Raw genomic sequence first — 18,246 nt, forward strand, 5'->3', positions numbered from 1 at the left:
TTTTATTCCCAGGTGAAAACAGTTTCTTGTTGTTTTTCACTCAGATGAGTGTGACCAATGCAACTTTTACAAACAACACACACATAATTTATTACAGGCCCTGCTGTGTTTCAGTGAAAAGTGAATTTCAACATAAGGTTCATTTTTTATTCTAAAACTACAACTCTTTTTTCCGGTTTTCAATGTACAGTATGCTATGTGTCGTAATCGTTGCAGTTGCAACATGATCTAATATCTCCATGTTTCATACAGCAGAAGCACTGCTTGTGTACACTGTCACAGGCGAAGTTATGTGAAAACTCTAATTAATTTAAAAATGTAAGTTTCAGAAGACCATATTCAGACAAGGCTGACACACAATGTCTGCACTGAGAGATGATCGATATATTTACTTAGTAAGTTTAGAATGGGCCAAAGAAGAACCCATTGCATTTAGGACCAATTATTTTTCACTTTTGTTAACATTCGTGTAGTGTCAGAATAATCAAAAAACTGACTACCCAGCTAGGAAAATTCACACTGCATTAACATGTGAGATAGGGCATGGCTTGGCAGAGGTCTGCGTTCTCAGAGTGCTGTTCTAGTTTTTAAAGTTCTAGCTCTGTTCTGTATTTGTTACTTAACACCATTATAAATCAGGTTAACCTCCTCAACGGTCATTAAGAGTAAAATAATGGTTACAATAATTCAATAGGTAGCCAACTGGCACTAAACTTGACCATACATTATACTAGAAACCCGATCAAACTGCAAACACACAGTCTGTGTTTTAGGTCGATTCACATAATAACACTCAACAACTGATAGAAATTATTCTTATAAACAATGCAAATAAAAAACCTATACCACAAAAAGCCACCAATTACGCATTAGTACTGATGAATGGAATGCATGTTTCCAGCGCCCCAGTCTTCATCAGTGTGTTGATATGTTAATTCCAATTTTAAAGCAGTGGCTAAACAAGTTGATCAGGTGCCTACAATGTGAATATGCACTGGTGTAGAACTAGGCACCTTAAAATGAAATGAAAAGGCTATAGTGCATTGATGCGCACTGTACTGAGGAATGTAGAAAGTTGTAATAAAAGATGAGTCCAGCCAGCAAACGTGTGCAGTGAAATGTTATTTTGGTCATAAATCAGCCATTTTTCCCGTGCAAACATGCCAGATAAAATTGCTGCAGTAACACTGACATAATCCAAAATTACTAACAATGTACATCATACTTTCAGGGGTTTTCGTGTTTGAAATGTTTCAGGCAAATGTTTTCAATTTAAAAAATGAGCATGCAGCTCAAACAGCCTTTACTCTACTTAGTTTTTTATTAGCATATGGATTTAGAATTGATCTACTGTATTGTATATATTAGTTGTTTTGTTTTTTTTTAATCTTTTTAATTGTATATATTACTTATCTTTTATCTTTATCCTTGTTTTACCTGCACTTATTGCACCGTGGGTCGGAGAGAAATGTATTTTCGATACCTTTGTATGTCAAGCAAATATTGCAGAAATGACAATAAAGTTGTCTTGACTTGACATTGCATAAAATGTGAAAGCGATGTGTTGTGCAACAGTATGATAGCTCTTTTTGAAGCATTATTAACTTTCTTTTTCTATGAGAGGAGTGGTCTGGAGAATGTTTTTAACAGAGTTCACTTGTACTTGTTCCAGTCCCATGCTGTTTTCTCCCCTGACTAAACACCATGCAGCACTTGGAGAACAAGCCAGAGGCAGCAGATAAGAGGGACAGAGGAGAGGAGGGAGAATGGAGGAGGGAGAGGAGGGCGTACTCCCTGACCGCAGAGCACAATGTCTTATCTTGTCCTCTGTCCTCCCTGTCGTTATCTCCTGCACATGGACGTGGAGACTGTACACAGCTGTTTGCTGCCCGCAGAAATGGAAATAAGAATGTGATGTTTTATACAAATACAAAATATTTTGCCTCAGTGATATTCTAACAGCCAGAGTCTGTTCAGAAAAGTACTAACACAAAGGTTAAAACTATATATGACCAATAAATGTTTGAGCGTTCAGTTGCTCTTATTTAAAAAACAAGATGTCACAATGGCTCCAAATATCCTCTTTCACTGCCAAAATGCAAAATGTGTGACTTGGTTTGGCCAACAGCCAAGATATAGTATGTTTTATAGTAAATGTCAGATCCTATTGTACAGAGCAATCTTCTTTGGTCTAAAGAAAATATTTTTTCAGCCACAATAAACAGTTTTATAGCTTAAGTGTACGGTGAGACCTTAACAGTGTGATTCCAGAAGAAAAAAATCCCATTCATTTTCTGAATCCAGATTTTGATTATTAGCCATAATGTCTTAACTATCCAAGGTACCTTTCCATGAGCTACAAGATTGTGAAACGATGTTATGTTTTATTCGCGCAGTCATGGAGAAGTACTACACTACCCACAATCCTAAGCGTAACAGAGAAGCCTCTGATTGGTGGAGCTCCTGTTACCATTAAAATGTTTACCGCACTTGTAGTCTATATCCACGACGTTCCACTTCCGGTATTGCTCCGTTGCCAACGGAAATTCCGCTGGATTTCACTCTTTTAGGCCGGATATCCTTTACCTTGGGCTTTCTTTGTGTTGACATTTTAAACTCCAGTCGATTTATGAGGACTGTGGTTAACCATTTCGCAGATCTCTGCAGGGTAAATCCAGACAGCTGGCTAGACTAGCTGTCCAATCTGAGTTTTCTGTTGCACGACTAAAACAACTTTTGAACGTACACGATCCACCAAAACAAGTTCCTTCCCGAGGCTATTTGCAGAGGCACTGTTGCTCCGTAGGGCACTTAGCGCCACCCAAGATGATTGTGATTGGTTTAAAGAAATGCCAATAAACCAGTGCACGTTTTTCTCCCATCCCGGAATGCTGTGTGGACTAGCCAGACCCTCCTCTGCAGCGCTGTGGAGGAAGGTCTGCCAAAGCGAGACTACTGCACCTGCAAACCCGCGAACCGCTAGTGAGCTGCTACCACTGAAGTCTATGATCGTTTATGTACACTGTCTTGTACCATTGCCTTTTATCCTGTTTCAAAATGGGTTTTTTTGGACACCAAATCACATTTTTTTTAATGTTCACAATTCATCTTGTATTTGGTTTTGTTTGGTTCCAGGCTTAAAACTCTTTATATAAGTATTTTCTGAAACATGGAGCAATTGAATAGGGAAAATCACTCCCAGACCCGGAGCACTTCAAAAAGTGTGTGGTCACTGTTGAGCTCCACGTAGTGGTCATCGCCGCAAATTCAAGTCCACCAAAGTGAAAAAAAAAAAAAAAAAAGCTCAGCTCCAGTTTAGTTTGCCTCCATGAGCAAATCTGATCGCGATAATTCCACTGAAATTAACTGTCTATGAGTTCTCTGTTATGCTACTCTCTGCTTCTGACTGTTGTAGATAATAGTTAATTTATAACTGCACTGTGCATATTATATTCACTGGATAATTACCAAAATGCTTGAACATGCAGTTCAAGTATTTATTAAATCAGTATCTGAAAATGTTATTTGACAGTTTCTTACAGTGGATGAATATTGTTATGGATATATGACAGGGGCCTTTTGGTTTTTATTCTGTATTATCTGTTCTTGATTCATGGTTTCAAACAGCAATATCCAGGGATGAGCCTAGAGTGGATCTTGGATTAGCCTCTAGCCCTTGGCTTAGGTCCCCACCCCCATCTCTCTAGTGCTAGCTCTACTTCTCTCTCTGTCTCTCTCTCTCTCTCTCTCTCTCTCTCTCTCTCTCTCTCTCTCTCTCACACACACACACACACAGACTCCAAAAGCACTACAGACACTCTGCCAATTTAATAAAGAGAGACTTTGTCATGCGTATCTCTCCCACAGCTTCCTGGCCAGAGTGACAACAGTGTGGGTGAGTGGAAAAACAGGAAGAAGACAGACAGACTATAGACAGCTCTAGCGGGCAGTGGATTGGCCTGTGTGCGTGTGTGTGTGTGTGTGTGTGTGTGTGTGTGTGTGTTTATATGTCTATGCTGAAGCCTGTGCATGTGTATGTACAGCATATGTACACTTAGACATGTGCTCACCAGGACATTGCTCAACATTTAGAAGCAATGGTGGTGTAACACAGATAGGGCTCCCCGGTCAGGAAGGAGAACTAGCTGTTTCCTGGAGGGGATGTCTAGCTGTCAGCGCCCGGCCCGGGTAGGAGCGGGATATGGCTTCACCATTAACAGACCTCATGATGGGAAGACCAATGGACAAATGCCACAGAGGAACCTCACCCAGGCACACAGCTTTTAGGGGGACTCGATAATGCATGATTTGTGTTTTCTTGGTAGTACAGGATGATTGCTCTCCTGAATGTCCCTCTGGAGGATAATATCTCTGAAAATGTACAGATCTCTCAACTAAATAAACTCCAAAAGATGCAGCATTATGCCTTTTAGAGCTTGGCTATTCTTTAATCACCGACCCAGAGACCACAGGTAGCCTATTCTACCCTGTTTTTGTAGTGCATGAGCAGTCCACCATTGTAATTTGCCAATATTTTCCTTATTCACCCACACTTCCCCTCCTAATTATTTTTCTGCTGTCAACGATGTTGTAACCAACTGCTTGAATACTAACTGTGTGTCCAAACAGATTTCTGCTGTGAGTGAGTCATTTGGTAAATATAGGGAATGACAGCACTGACTTTCAATTTGGGCTCAGCTGTTTAGCAGTCTAGTTGGAACACACAAACACATGAACATGATGACAGATGCACACACACAAATACACAGCTGTCAGTGGTTTGGGTGTTCAGAGAATTCTGCAGTGCATACATGTAGGAGATGAAACTGCAGTGTGCAAACATGGCATGACATGAAACCTTGGTGTGAAAATAGGTCATATCATAGATTGTACAGCTTTTGAACTGCCTCAAGTGTTATTGCACCGATGTATCAGTAGATGAGACCTGCTTTAGCTTGACAGCCAAAGAGGCTCCCCAGATGGCAAACTGAAAAATGAAAGTATGCCCAGACCAATCCAGATTGTTATTGTCCACAAAAGGCTGTTACTTCCTGGTGTTTATGTGGGGCTGAGCTACAGTCAGAACTACCTTACAGCTCACTGTCATATTTATACCTTAAGATTTATTTTGGATGAATGAAAAAAGCCCACCCCCAATACCCCTGTACAACACAGAGACATATCTGTTTACTGAAGAGGTGTGTGTGTGTGTGTGTGTGTGTGTGTGTGTGTGTGTGTGTGTGTGTGTGTGTGTGTGTGTGTGTGTGTGTGAGAGAGAGAGAGAGAGAGAGAGAACAGACATGTGCATGCATGTGTGCAGGCGTGTGAACAATATTTTCCTGCGTCACATGCATGGGTGTTTGTGGAGGGAAAAGTGTCACCCGGTGCTTTAGCCCCGCCACAAACCCGACTCCTCCTGACATCTGTGAGTCAATTAGCTGACTAAAGAGAAAACATCCCTGCCCCCTCTCTCCCACACCCTCCTTTCCCTCCATGCATCCCTTCCTCCACCAAACAACTCCAACCAGCCAGCCAGCCAGCCAGCCAGCCAGCCAGTTAGGTAGTGTAGCATAGCAGCTCCTGTCTGCCCTGCCTGGTGTGAGGCACTGGGGGAGGGGCGCTAGTCAAGCCCGGGGGTGGGAGGGTAGTGGGGGTGATGAGGTTGGATGTCAAGAATGTGGCTCATGGTCTGCTCTTTTGTGTGTTTTGTGCAAGATGAATAGGCCCATGGCAGGCTGGGGTGGTAGCCGGCCGCAGCTCCCCGTTGACTTGTGTGTTAGAAAAGCCTGAAGGCCCTGGCCTGCCCCTCTTGAAATGAGACAGACGGATAATGAAGGCTGCTGGGTGAACAACTTAAACGCCCACTACATATAGACATAACTATTTCAATGTGTTATTTCCTCTATGGCTCATTCTTGTCTCAATATTGCGTATAGCTCCATTATCTCTCTTCTCTTCGGTCTATCTCTATCTCTCTGTCCATGCCTCCCAGAGCCCCCTATCAGGATAGTTATTGTTTGCTAAGCTGGTGTGGGGGCTGTTCTTTTTTTGTGCCTGGTGCATCCCATATTCCCTTCCACACTTGTCCCCAATGGCCTCCATGTCCTCAGGCTACTGCTATGGAAATATGCTTCAGTCACATTGCTAATTATTTAAGAGTCTTCACCTCATTAACAGTGCTGGGAGATAATGAATGATTAATAGGTCATTCTTCACATCGTCACTGTGTTCTCTCACTCTCTCCCTCTTTCCATATAGCTACTTGTTTGACAGGTTGTATTGGCTCTTGTTGTCGATCTAGGCTGTGTTTCCCCTGCACTCCTGCCATGCATGTTCATGTTCCTGAAGGTAACTGGAAACGTCATCAGTGGCTGTAAGGCAGGAAGTGCAGTGAAGGGGACATGATTAGTGTTTGTGTCGACAATGATCCCTCAGGCTAGTAAATGCTGAAGAATGATGTTGCTTCGAAATGCAGGCAGTGGGCTTGTGGTGCTGACTGTGAATGAATGGCATTGCTTGGTAATGAGCCAAGATTGGATACATGAAACCAGGGAGTCAACTCCAGTCGTATTTGTATAGCTTGCATTAAGTCAGCGTTGGGGTGTGTGAACACCTGCAAGCACTAAGCTTATGATAAGTACGCTAAGAATTCTCAGCTGAAGTAAGGAAGTTATTTCAGTTGTTATCTGGTGTCTCAGAAATCCCTTTATGGTCTCGACTTTCTCAGCTAACAGGAACTTTGCGTTCTTTAACACATTAAGACAACTCTTCTCTACTAAAGGCCTCAGGGCCAGATATACATACATTTGCGAATGTAGCGTCATCAGCGCCATGGCCAACCTGCAGAAAGCGCATGCTGTGATACTTCAGCTTACATCGTATTTACCAAACCTGCAGTTCATCGGGTAATCAGCGCCTTTCTCTGTCCACTATGCCGTAAATTGCGCTGTAGCAAAGCGTTAAGTACTGGTGCTATGATACGGCTGAGTGCAGACTGCGATATTCCCACTGCTGATGCTATGACTGTTTGAAATGATCCTGATTCCAATATTTGTAATGTAGCGAGGAGTTTAACAACTGCTGGAATGGAATGTGAACGCTGAGTCAGATATTCAATGTCATCTTTGATTTCTTCCAGTAACTGTAATATTGCATGGCTGCTTAATCTGTAACGCTTAATGATTTCGTGTTCACTCAACTGAAAAAGTGTGATCCTTGTGGCAAAAATCCTTTCCTTTCCTTTTTTAATTTGTAGTTTGTTAGAAGTCATATGGAGTACACAGCTGTTTGCTGCCCGCCAGAAATGGAAATAAGAATGTGATGTTTTATACAAATACAAATATTTTGCCTCAGTGATCTTCTAACAGCCAGAGTCGGTTCAGAAAAGTACTAACACAAAGGTTAAACATATATGACCATAAATGTTGAGCGTTACAGTTGCTCTTATTTAAAAAACAAGATGTCACAATGGCTCCAAATATCCTCTTTCACTGCCAAAATGCAAAATGTGTGACTTGGTTTGGCCAACAGCCAAGATATAGTATGTTTGTATAGTAAATGTCAGATCCTATTGTACAGAGCAATCTTCGTTGGTCTAAAGAAAATATTTTTCAGCCACAATAAACAGTTTTATAGCTTAAGTGTACGGTGAGACTTAACAGTGTGATTCCAGAAGAAAAAAATCCATTCATTTTCTGAATCCAGATTTGATTATTAGCCATAATGTCTTAACTATCCAAGGTACCTTCCATGAGCTACAAGATGTGAAACGATGTTATGTTTTATTCGCGCAGTCATGGAGAAGTACTACACTACCCACAATCCTAAGCGTAACAGAGAAGCCTCTGATTGGTGGCGCTCCTGTTACCATTAAAATGTTTACCGCACTTGTAGTCTATATCCACGACGTTCCACTTCGGTATTGCTCCGTTGCCAACGGAAATTCCGCTGGGATTTCACTCTTTAGGCCGGATATCTTACCTTGGGCTTTCTTTGTGTTGACATTTTAAACTCCAGTCGATTTATGAGGACTGTGGTTAACCATTTCGCAGATCTCTGCAGGGTAAATCCAGACAGTGGCTAGACTAGCTGTCCAATCTGAGTTTTCTGTTGCACGACTAAAACAACTTTGAACGTACACGATCCACCAAAACAAGTTCCTTCCCGAGGCTATTTGCAGAGGCACGTTGCTCCGTAGGGCACTTAGCGCCACCCAAGATGATTGTGATGTTTAAAGAAATGCCAATAAACCAGTGCACGTTTTTCTCCCATCCCGGAATGCTGTGTGGACTAGCCAGACCCTCCTCTGCAGCGCTGTGGAGGAAGGTCTGCCAAAGCGAGACTACTGCACCTGCAAACCCGCGAACCGCTAGTGTGCTGCTACCACTGAAGTCTATGATCGTTTATGTACACTGTCTTGTACCATTGCCTTTTATCCTGTTTCAAAATGGGTTTTTTTGGACACCAAATCACATTTTTTTTAATGTTCACAATTCATCTTGTATTTGGTTTTGTTTGGTTCCAGGCTTTAAAACTCTTTATATAAGTATTTTCTGAAACATGGAGCAATTGAATAGGGAAAATCACTCCCAGACCCGGAGCACTTCAAAAAGTGTGTGGTCACTGTTGAGCTCCACGTAGTGGTCATCGCCGCAAATTCAAGTCCACCAAAGTGAAAAAAAAAAAAAAAAAAGCTCAGCTCCAGTTTAGTTTGCCTCCATGAGCAAATCTGATCGCGATAATTCCACTGAAATTAACTGTCTATGAGTTCTCTGTTATGCTACTCTCTGCTTCTGACTGTTGTAGATAATAGTTAATTTATAACTGCACTGTGCATATTATATTCACTGGATAATTACCAAAATGCTTGAACATGCAGTTCAAGTATTTATTAAATCAGTATCTGAAAATGTTATTTGACAGTTTCTTACAGTGGATGAATATTGTTATGGATATATGACAGGGGCCTTTTGGTTTTTATTCTGTATTATCTGTTCTTGATTCATGGTTTCAAACAGCAATATCCAGGGATGAGCCTAGAGTGGATCTTGGATTAGCCTCTAGCCCTTGGCTTAGGTCCCCACCCCCATCTCTCTAGTGCTAGCTCTACTTCTCTCTCTGTCTCTCTCTCTCTCTCTCTCTCTCTCTCTCTCTCAAACACACACACACACAGACTCCAAAAGCACTACAGACACTCTGCCAATTTAATAAAGAGAGACTTTGTCATGCGTATCTCTCCCACAGCTTCCTGGCCAGAGTGACAACAGTGTGGGTGAGTGGAAAAACAGGAAGAAGACAGACAGACTATAGACAGCTCTAGCGGGCAGTGGATTGGCCTGTGTGCGTGTGTGTGTGTGTTTATATGTCTATGCTGAAGCCTGTGCATGTGTATGTACAGCATATGTACACTTAGACATGTGCTCACCAGGACATTGCTCAACATTTAGAAGCAATGGTGGTGTAACACAGATAGGGCTCCCCGGTCAGGAAGGAGAACTAGCTGTTTCCTGGAGGGGATGTCTAGCTGTCAGCGCCCGGCCCGGGTAGGAGCGGGATATGGCTTCACCATTAACAGACCTCATGATGGGAAGACCAATGGACAAATGCCACAGAGGAACCTCACCCAGGCACACAGCTTTTAGGGGGACTCGATAATGCATGATTTGTGTTTTCTTGGTAGTACAGGATGATTGCTCTCCTGAATGTCCCTCTGGAGGATAATATCTCTGAAAATGTACAGATCTCTCAACTAAATAAACTCCAAAAGATGCAGCATTATGCCTTTTAGAGCTTGGCTATTCTTTAATCACCGACCCAGAGACCACAGGTAGCCTATTCTACCCTGTTTTTGTAGTGCATGAGCAGTCCACCATTGTAATTTGCCAATATTTTCCTTATTCACCCACACTTCCCCTCCTAATTATTTTTCTGCTGTCAACGATGTTGTAACCAACTGCTTGAATACTAACTGTGTGTCCAAACAGATTTCTGCTGTGAGTGAGTCATTTGGTAAATATAGGGAATGACAGCACTGACTTTCAATTTGGGCTCAGCTGTTTAGCAGTCTAGTTGGAACACACAAAACACATGAACATGATGACAGATGCACACACACAAATACACAGCTGTCAGTGGTTTGGGTGTTCAGAGAATTCTGCAGTGCATACATGTAGGAGATGAAACTGCAGTGTGCAAACATGGCATGACATGAAACCTTGGTGTGAAAATAGGTCATATCATAGATTGTACAGCTTTTGAACTGCCTCAAGTGTTATTGCACCGATGTATCAGTAGATGAGACCTGCTTTAGCTTGACAGCCAAAGAGGCTCCCCAGATGGCAAACTGAAAAATGAAAGTATGCCCAGACCAATCCAGATTGTTATTGTCCACAAAAGGCTGTTACTTCCTGGTGTTTATGTGGGGCTGAGCTACAGTCAGAACTACCTTACAGCTCACTGTCATATTTATACCTTAAGATTTATTTTGGATGAATGAAAAAAGCCCACCCCCAATACCCCTGTACAACACAGAGACATATCTGTTTACTGAAGAGGTGTGTGTGTGTGTGTGTGTGTGTGTGTGTGTGTGTGTGTGTGTGTGTGTGTGTGTGTGTGTGTGTGTGAGAGAGAGAGAGAGAGAGAGAGAGAGAGAGAGAGAGAACAGACATGTGCATGCATGTGTGCAGGCGTGTGAACAATATTTTCCTGCGTCACATGCATGGGTGTTTGTGGAGGGAAAAGTGTCACCCGGTGCTTTAGCCCCGCCACAAACCCGACTCCTCCTGACATCTGTGAGTCAATTAGCTGACTAAAGAGAAAACATCCCTGCCCCCTCTCTCCCACACCCTCCTTTCCCTCCATGCATCCCTTCCTCCACCAAACAACTCCAACCAGCCAGCCAGCCAGCCAGCCAGCCAGCCAGTTAGGTAGTGTAGCATAGCAGCTCCTGTCTGCCCTGCCTGGTGGGGGGCACTGGGGGAGGGGCGCTAGTCAAGCCCGGGGGTGGGAGGGTAGTGGGGGTGATGAGGTTGGATGTCAAGAATGTGGCTCATGGTCTGCTCTTTTGTGTGTTTTGTGCAAGATGAATAGGCCCATGGCAGGCTGGGGTGGTAGCCGGCCGCAGCTCCCCGTTGACTTGTGTGTTAGAAAAGCCTGAAGGCCCTGGCCTGCCCCTCTTGAAATGAGACAGACGGATAATGAAGGCTGCTGGGTGAACAACTTAAACGCCCACTACATATAGACATAACTATTTCAATGTGTTATTTCCTCTATGGCTCATTCTTGTCTCAATATTGCGTATAGCTCCATTATCTCTCTTCTCTTCGGTCTATCTCTATCTCTCTGTCCATGCCTCCCAGAGCCCCCTATCAGGATAGTTATTGTTTGCTAAGCTGGTGTGGGGGCTGTTCTTTTTTGTGCCTGGTGCATCCCATATTCCCTTCCACACTTGTCCCCAATGGCCTCCATGTCCTCAGGCTACTGCTATGGAAATATGCTTCAGTCACATTGCTAATTATTTAAGAGTCTTCACCTCATTAACAGTGCTGGGAGATAATGAATGATTAATAGGTCATTCTTCACATCGTCACTGTGTTCTCTCACTCTCTCCCTCTTTCCATATAGCTACTTGTTTGACAGGTTGTATTGGCTCTTGTTGTCGATCTAGGCTGTGTTTCCCCTGCACTCCTGCCATGCATGTTCATGTTCCTGAAGGTAACTGGAAACGTCATCAGTGGCTGTAAGGCAGGAAGTGCAGTGAAGGGGACATGATTAGTGTTTGTGTCGACAATGATCCCTCAGGCTAGTAAATGCTGAAGAATGATGTTGCTTCGAAATGCAGGCAGTGGGCTTGTGGTGCTGACTGTGAATGAATGGCATTGCTTGGTAATGAGCCAAGATTGGATACATGAAACCAGGGAGTCAACTCCAGTCGTATTTGTATAGCTTGCATTAAGTCAGCGTTGGGGTGTGTGAACACCTGCAAGCACTAAGCTTATGATAAGTACGCTAAGAATTCTCAGCTGAAGTAAGGAAGTTATTTCAGTTGTTATCTGGTGTCTCAGAAATCCCTTTATGGTCTCGACTTTCTCAGCTAACAGGAACTTTGCGTTCTTTAACACATTAAGACAACTCTTCTCTACTAAAGGCCTCAGGGCCAGATATACGTACATTTGCGAATGTAGCGTCATCAGCGCCATGGCCAACCTGCAGAAAGCGCATGCTGTGATACTTCAGCTTACATCGTATTTACCAAACCTGCAGTTCATCGGGTAATCAGCGCCTTTCTCTGTCCACTATGCCGTAAATTGCGCTGTAGCAAAGCGTTAAGTACTGGTGCTATGATACGGCTGAGTGCAGACTGCGATATTCCCACTGCTGATGCTATGACTGTTTGAAATGATCCTGATTCCAATATTTGTAATATAGTGAGGAGTTTAACAACTGCTGGAATGGAATGTGAACGCTGAGTCAGATATTCAATGTCATCTTTGATTTCTTCCAGTAACTGTAATATTGCATGGCTGCTTAATCTGTAACGCTTAATGATTTCGTGTTCACTCAACTGAAAAAGTGTGATCCTTGTGGCAAAAATCCTTTCAGCTCGTCTCCTTGGCCTATGTCTCCGTCTTGCTCGGATTACTGCTGCCATTTCACCAAGAGGCATATGCGAGGAAACCCCCTTCCAGGTTTACACCTGCTTTTAAGAGGCGGAGAATTTTCACCGCAAAATAGAGGCGCGCTTTCACAGGCGTTTTTTGTACATACCGCGGAATACATAATTAGGCGCACTTTACGCTTCCCCTCCCATCTCTTTATGGGAACTCCCACTTTCCCCTTGACCGTCCCGTGAATGCATATGCATGACACGGAAAAGCGCAATTTGCCATTTTCAGTTCCCGCGACAGGCAGTCTGCGCTTTTACCTCAGTGCGGCCTGTTTGTACATACCTCGCCATGCTTTTACGCGCACGTTACGAAACAAATACGCCTGAAGTGGGTGCAAAAGCATTAGTACATCTGGCCCTCAGTTTGCTTCAACAAAGTCATAGGACATGTCATCTGACCATGTCTAAAGGGAAAAGAGTTAATTCTGAATCGCCAAACTTTGATAGAGGGGAGGGGTTGGAGAATGTAGAATGAATGAAACAAATGGCAATAACAGCACATAATCAGTCTCTCCTCTGAGGCAATCATGGTGTTGTGCTTGGTTGTACAGAAGTAGTTGCATGAGGAATGACAAAAGAGAACTTGATAAAGACATTCAAACCCTGCATTACTTATTCTGAATTACCACTGCATAGTTTGGCTTGGCTCGGCTCGACTCGCCTTTAGTACCAGGTACTTTTCTCAATTTTGTTTTCCACTGCGGATAGTACTACATCAATGTAGGCAGGATTCTTAGCTGATCGTCGTAGCAATGCCATGTGAAATTGCCATGACATCATCTTCTATGTGACACAAACACAATGTGTTCTCGCGCTTGATCGCTTTATCTGCAACCAAACAGAGGAACGTCTGTACTTTGTCAATTGACCACGCCGTGGTTTTGCAGTCTGCCATTTAAAAAAAACAAAAACTGGGTCGAGAGAATAAAAAACTTTGTGCAGTCCAGTGTTATGCAAGTACTGATTCTATTGGGATTCTCTCTGACCAATCAGCAGTATCAGCTCAGCCCGCTTGGAACCTCGACCGAGGTTGTACCAAAAAAATACCAGGTACTATTCACAACTTTCCCAATGGAAAACCCCAAAAGAACAGTTCCATACGAGTCGAGCCGTGCCGTACCATGCAGCACGCATTTTTTCGAGGGAGACCAAAACCAAGTGTTAAAGCCTTAACGTGTTCCTGTTCAGAACCACTTAAACACTTTTGCCTTCCAACACGGTCGGACTACTGGTTCGATGAGAGCCCCCTCCCTTTACTTGCTTGAATGTGGGTCTGGACAATAATAATAATTTAATGTTACTATGTATCACCTCTCAGCGGAATCATATTGTGACGACATGATTTTACCATGCTAATATTTCACATAAATCTGTTGTCCAAGTCAATACATTCGACCAAGCTGTAATGAAACTAAAACATTTTTTATTGAAAATGTTGTTTTACACGTGTGAAGTGTTGTGCTATGTAATACCAGTGGAACACAGCTAACTGCAGACAGATATTGGAAAGAAAATCTTATTAATATTGTGATATTCATTTCAATTATATTGCCCAGCCCAACAGGACTGACCTAATTTTCTCCACACAGATAAACTATGAGCCCATTCTTACCAACTATATTTTTGGATCTTTTTTAATTTGTAGTTTGTTAGAAGTCATATGGAGATCAGGCCTACTCTGGCTTTTCAAGTGGCACGAAATAAGTGTGTAAAAAACAAGCCAATCAAGTGTATCACTGTCAAACAGTGACAGACCAAAGTTGTTTTTGTAGAAAAAATGTTAATTTAACTTCACATGGAACGATCACAAAAACTGGAAAGCTGCTTTAATGTGGTACGTTCCAACCACCCCCCCACCCCACCACTTTCACCCAAGCCTTACCCCTACTTGTGGACTCAGTTACGTGAGTGGCAGTTACCAGGTTTCTCCCCCTCCCTCACTTCCAAAGTCCCTTACCCACTTCTCCACCACAGCATGTTTGAGTCAGACCCTCCCCCGTTAGCCTTGACTCAGGCTTATTGCTCTCTCTCAGCTGCTCGGCTGAACAGGGACTGTTGATTGGTGGTTGAGTTGGAGAAGGAAGCCTTGGGAGTATTTATAGAGACTCTCTCATTTACCAGAACAATAACAACCCTCCCCCACACTGAGAGAGAGGCAAACTGACTTTTGGTTTCACATCTCAGGGGAAATGTACATACTAGGACACGCTTTGTCCTGGTGAATACAGTGACTGTCCATTCCTGTTAATGCTGTGTAGCAATTATAACAAAATAGGTTGAAAGTGATTCATAATTAATTCATGTCTTGAATTTAGAAAGATTGAGAGCAAACTTCTGGGATGTTTTGAAAAATGTGTTATGTTGCAACTATTTAGGTGATTGTGTTAGCCTGGTTGACTCCTGTAAATGCCACTACTGAAAAGGCTTAAATGTATTATTTTTTACAATTAGAGTCAGCAGAAACAAGTAGTTTAAATGATTTATATTTCAATTACCTTCTGGAGCACCATGTGCACATAACACATACAGTAGTATTTGTTTTATCTGAGATGAGCCAACACATTGTATATCAGGAATGGTCATACCGGCAATCCAGTGATGCAAGTGAAACCGATTTATTTTCAGGATGTGGCAGCACTTCCTGAGTACTCAGCCCTATGGCTCCACCTCTATAAACGCACATGTCTGTACCAGCCATGAGGCTCTATACATCGCTAACATTGGCAATAATTACTGGCAGAGACAGTGTTGGGAGGATTAGTAGGTAGGCAGAATTGAGTCAGCTGGTTTCAGTTGATGATGACAGAGATTAAAGATGACTTGTGTGATCAGTTCAGTCTTCACTGGTAGATGATTACTGTAGCGCATAGTGCTGCCCATCAGTTTGACCATCTGTTCTTCTGTAGACACAGGATAAGTCATTTTTCTCAGACTACAGACATAGAAAGTGGTGTCACACAGCTACAGGCCTGACGGGGCATTTACACCAAAAAAAGCGATCCACGATTTTTCGCAGGGTGGTGCGGCGGGGGGAGGGTCAATGAAACGGCCCATTTGTGTGACGTGTGTTGTGTTCTTAAACCCCCCAATAAATGCACACATCGACTTTATATTTAACAATTACTGTTTTCCGTCAGATCGTTTACAGATTTCGACGTTCCCGACCGCGCTTGAAGGCAGCTTTTTTTCACAGGAGAGAGAGAAAGAAAGAAAAGAGATGAGCGAGACACAAGTTTTTTGTTGTTTAAGGAAACATTCAGTTATTACACAAACTCCCGGGCAGTTCAGTGCTTATGTTTCGTTTTTTACCCTCATAGTGTTTTAAAACTTTCTCGTGGCAGCAATAAAGGCAGTGATGTTTCCTGTTTACTGTACGGGATTCTCACACCACCTCAAACTATAGCTCAAAACACACAAGTCTGATCTCCGGTTGCATGATTGGCCACCAGTGTGATGTGGGGTTGCGTACCTTCAAAAGTTGAGTCTAGCACTACCCCCATACAAAATGAATGGAAAGACCTGCGTTTTTGCCAGACCGCCGTAAGGCCGACGCAGGCTGTCTGAACTTCAAACCTAGCAATACTATCATGAACATACAGGATTTAGAATAAAGCATTGCAAAAAGTACTTGTATTGTAATTTAAGTGTATAACGTATTAGGAAGGCCTACTTCAGATAAGTTTCAGAAAGAGATGCTGTGCAGAAGGGTCCAACAGGCACCCACCAAACAGAGTTGGTATGTTGGCTGGATGCCACATGTAAGAACTTTCACCATTTTCTTGTTCTTCGGTTTTGGGTGTTGAGCTCCTATAAGCTTCTCCTCTACCAACTTGCAGAACCAGGGATAAAGCTGGTAGTAAACACATCATCCTGCAGGCAATTCCTCTGTGCAGAACATCAGACTTCCACTCCACTACACTCCAGTGAGTGCCTTTGCTCCAGGGGGGCTCTCCACACACTCCAAGACCCTGTTGAGGAACAATAAAAATTGGCCTCTACATTTCTACAGACTGTTGGCTCCCTCAAAGTCTGACGTAGAGGGCCTGGAAGCGGCAGCTAGATGTTTTGTGATCTTTATGGCCAACTTCATAACAGCTAGGAAGGTTGTTGGAGTTAGTGCAGTCACCTCAGACAGTGGGAATTACATGCAGAGTGTTATAGGCAGATGATGCACAGACAGAGTAGGCTGAGCTGTACACAGCGATCTGACAAAGCAGCTATTAGCTACGTTATTGTCTGTTGTCACTAAAGAAGAGTCAATGAGGAATGTTGAGGTCTTTCATAGGGGGAGCTCATCAAAGGTTGGAAAAGCTTATAGTCATACTGATTAGCTGAGAACACAAATAAGTGAAGCTAAGCTGTTAATTCTTTAGACCCCTGTTAGAGCGTGAAACCTGTATGAAATGAACTGATCCTGCAACTGCATCATTTTTATTGCATGTTTTACAGTGTGGTACAGGGGTGTGTCCAAGTTGGGAATGGAAGCAACATTTCCATCCTATTGCTCCTATAAACACAGTCACATTAACTCTTTCTCTCTCTCTCTCTCTCTCTCTTGCTCTTTATCCCTGAAATAACACACACACACACACACACACACACACACACACACACACACACACACACACACACACACACACACACAAAAGCATAGTACAAAAGTCAATAAATGGCTCAAGGCAAGGTGTGTGGAGACTCCTCTAGCAAACCATAGACCACAGCCAGAGAAAGTAAAAGATACACAATATACAGAAAACAGCCTTTAAGGGACATAACTGCAGTGTATCCTCTATCTAATTACAACCATGCAAGTCTGTTCAATGGAAATATAATTACAAAATGCATATCTTCCACTACAATCATTGCTGATTGCGATTATATGCAAATATCTTGGGTTTTAAACAGACGCAGTGATGTGATTGTGAGCTCCATAAGGTTTGGACACAATGACACCATTAGGAGCTTTTGGCCCTGGGATGACAATAAGGATTGTTTTGATGCATTTTAAAATGTGTGTTTGTCATACTGTCACAGGCTGCAGTAACCTTGCTCAGAAGACACTCTACTAAAAGAGTGATCCTCACAGCACAACAGAAACATATGTTGATTGTGTGTTTTGTTTGAACTGACTGGCTGGATGAGTTTTTCAGATAGTACCCATACCTGGGAGTGGCTTATTAACACTAGCTTAAAGTGGCTGGACAATGTCAAACAATGACAAAACGCCGGCCAGTGGTTGCCCATTTATAGTTGAATTCCTGGGACAATAGATTGGCTTGCTCTCCCAAAGTGGTGCCATTCATTTGCAATTGCAGGCAAGAGGTCGTTGTTCTGAAGTGGGCAATCAAGAGACGTGTGCATCTGCAGAGTGGAGGTACACACTCAAACACACACACACGGAAACATACACACGCCTGCATCCACAGTCCATACACGTAAACCAGTCAAACGCACATCCATGCACAGCAGTAGTTACACTGCCGCTGCAGCTAGTGTGGCCTAGAATAGCACACAGGCTACATTCCTCTGCCCACCCTCCACTGCCTCACTGAGGCGAACACACAGCAGACTGGTGGGTCACA

The sequence above is a fragment of the Sander lucioperca genome, chromosome 10 (assembly GCF_008315115.2).
Source record: "Sander lucioperca isolate FBNREF2018 chromosome 10, SLUC_FBN_1.2, whole genome shotgun sequence".
Lineage (NCBI taxonomy): Eukaryota > Metazoa > Chordata > Actinopteri > Perciformes > Percidae > Sander > Sander lucioperca.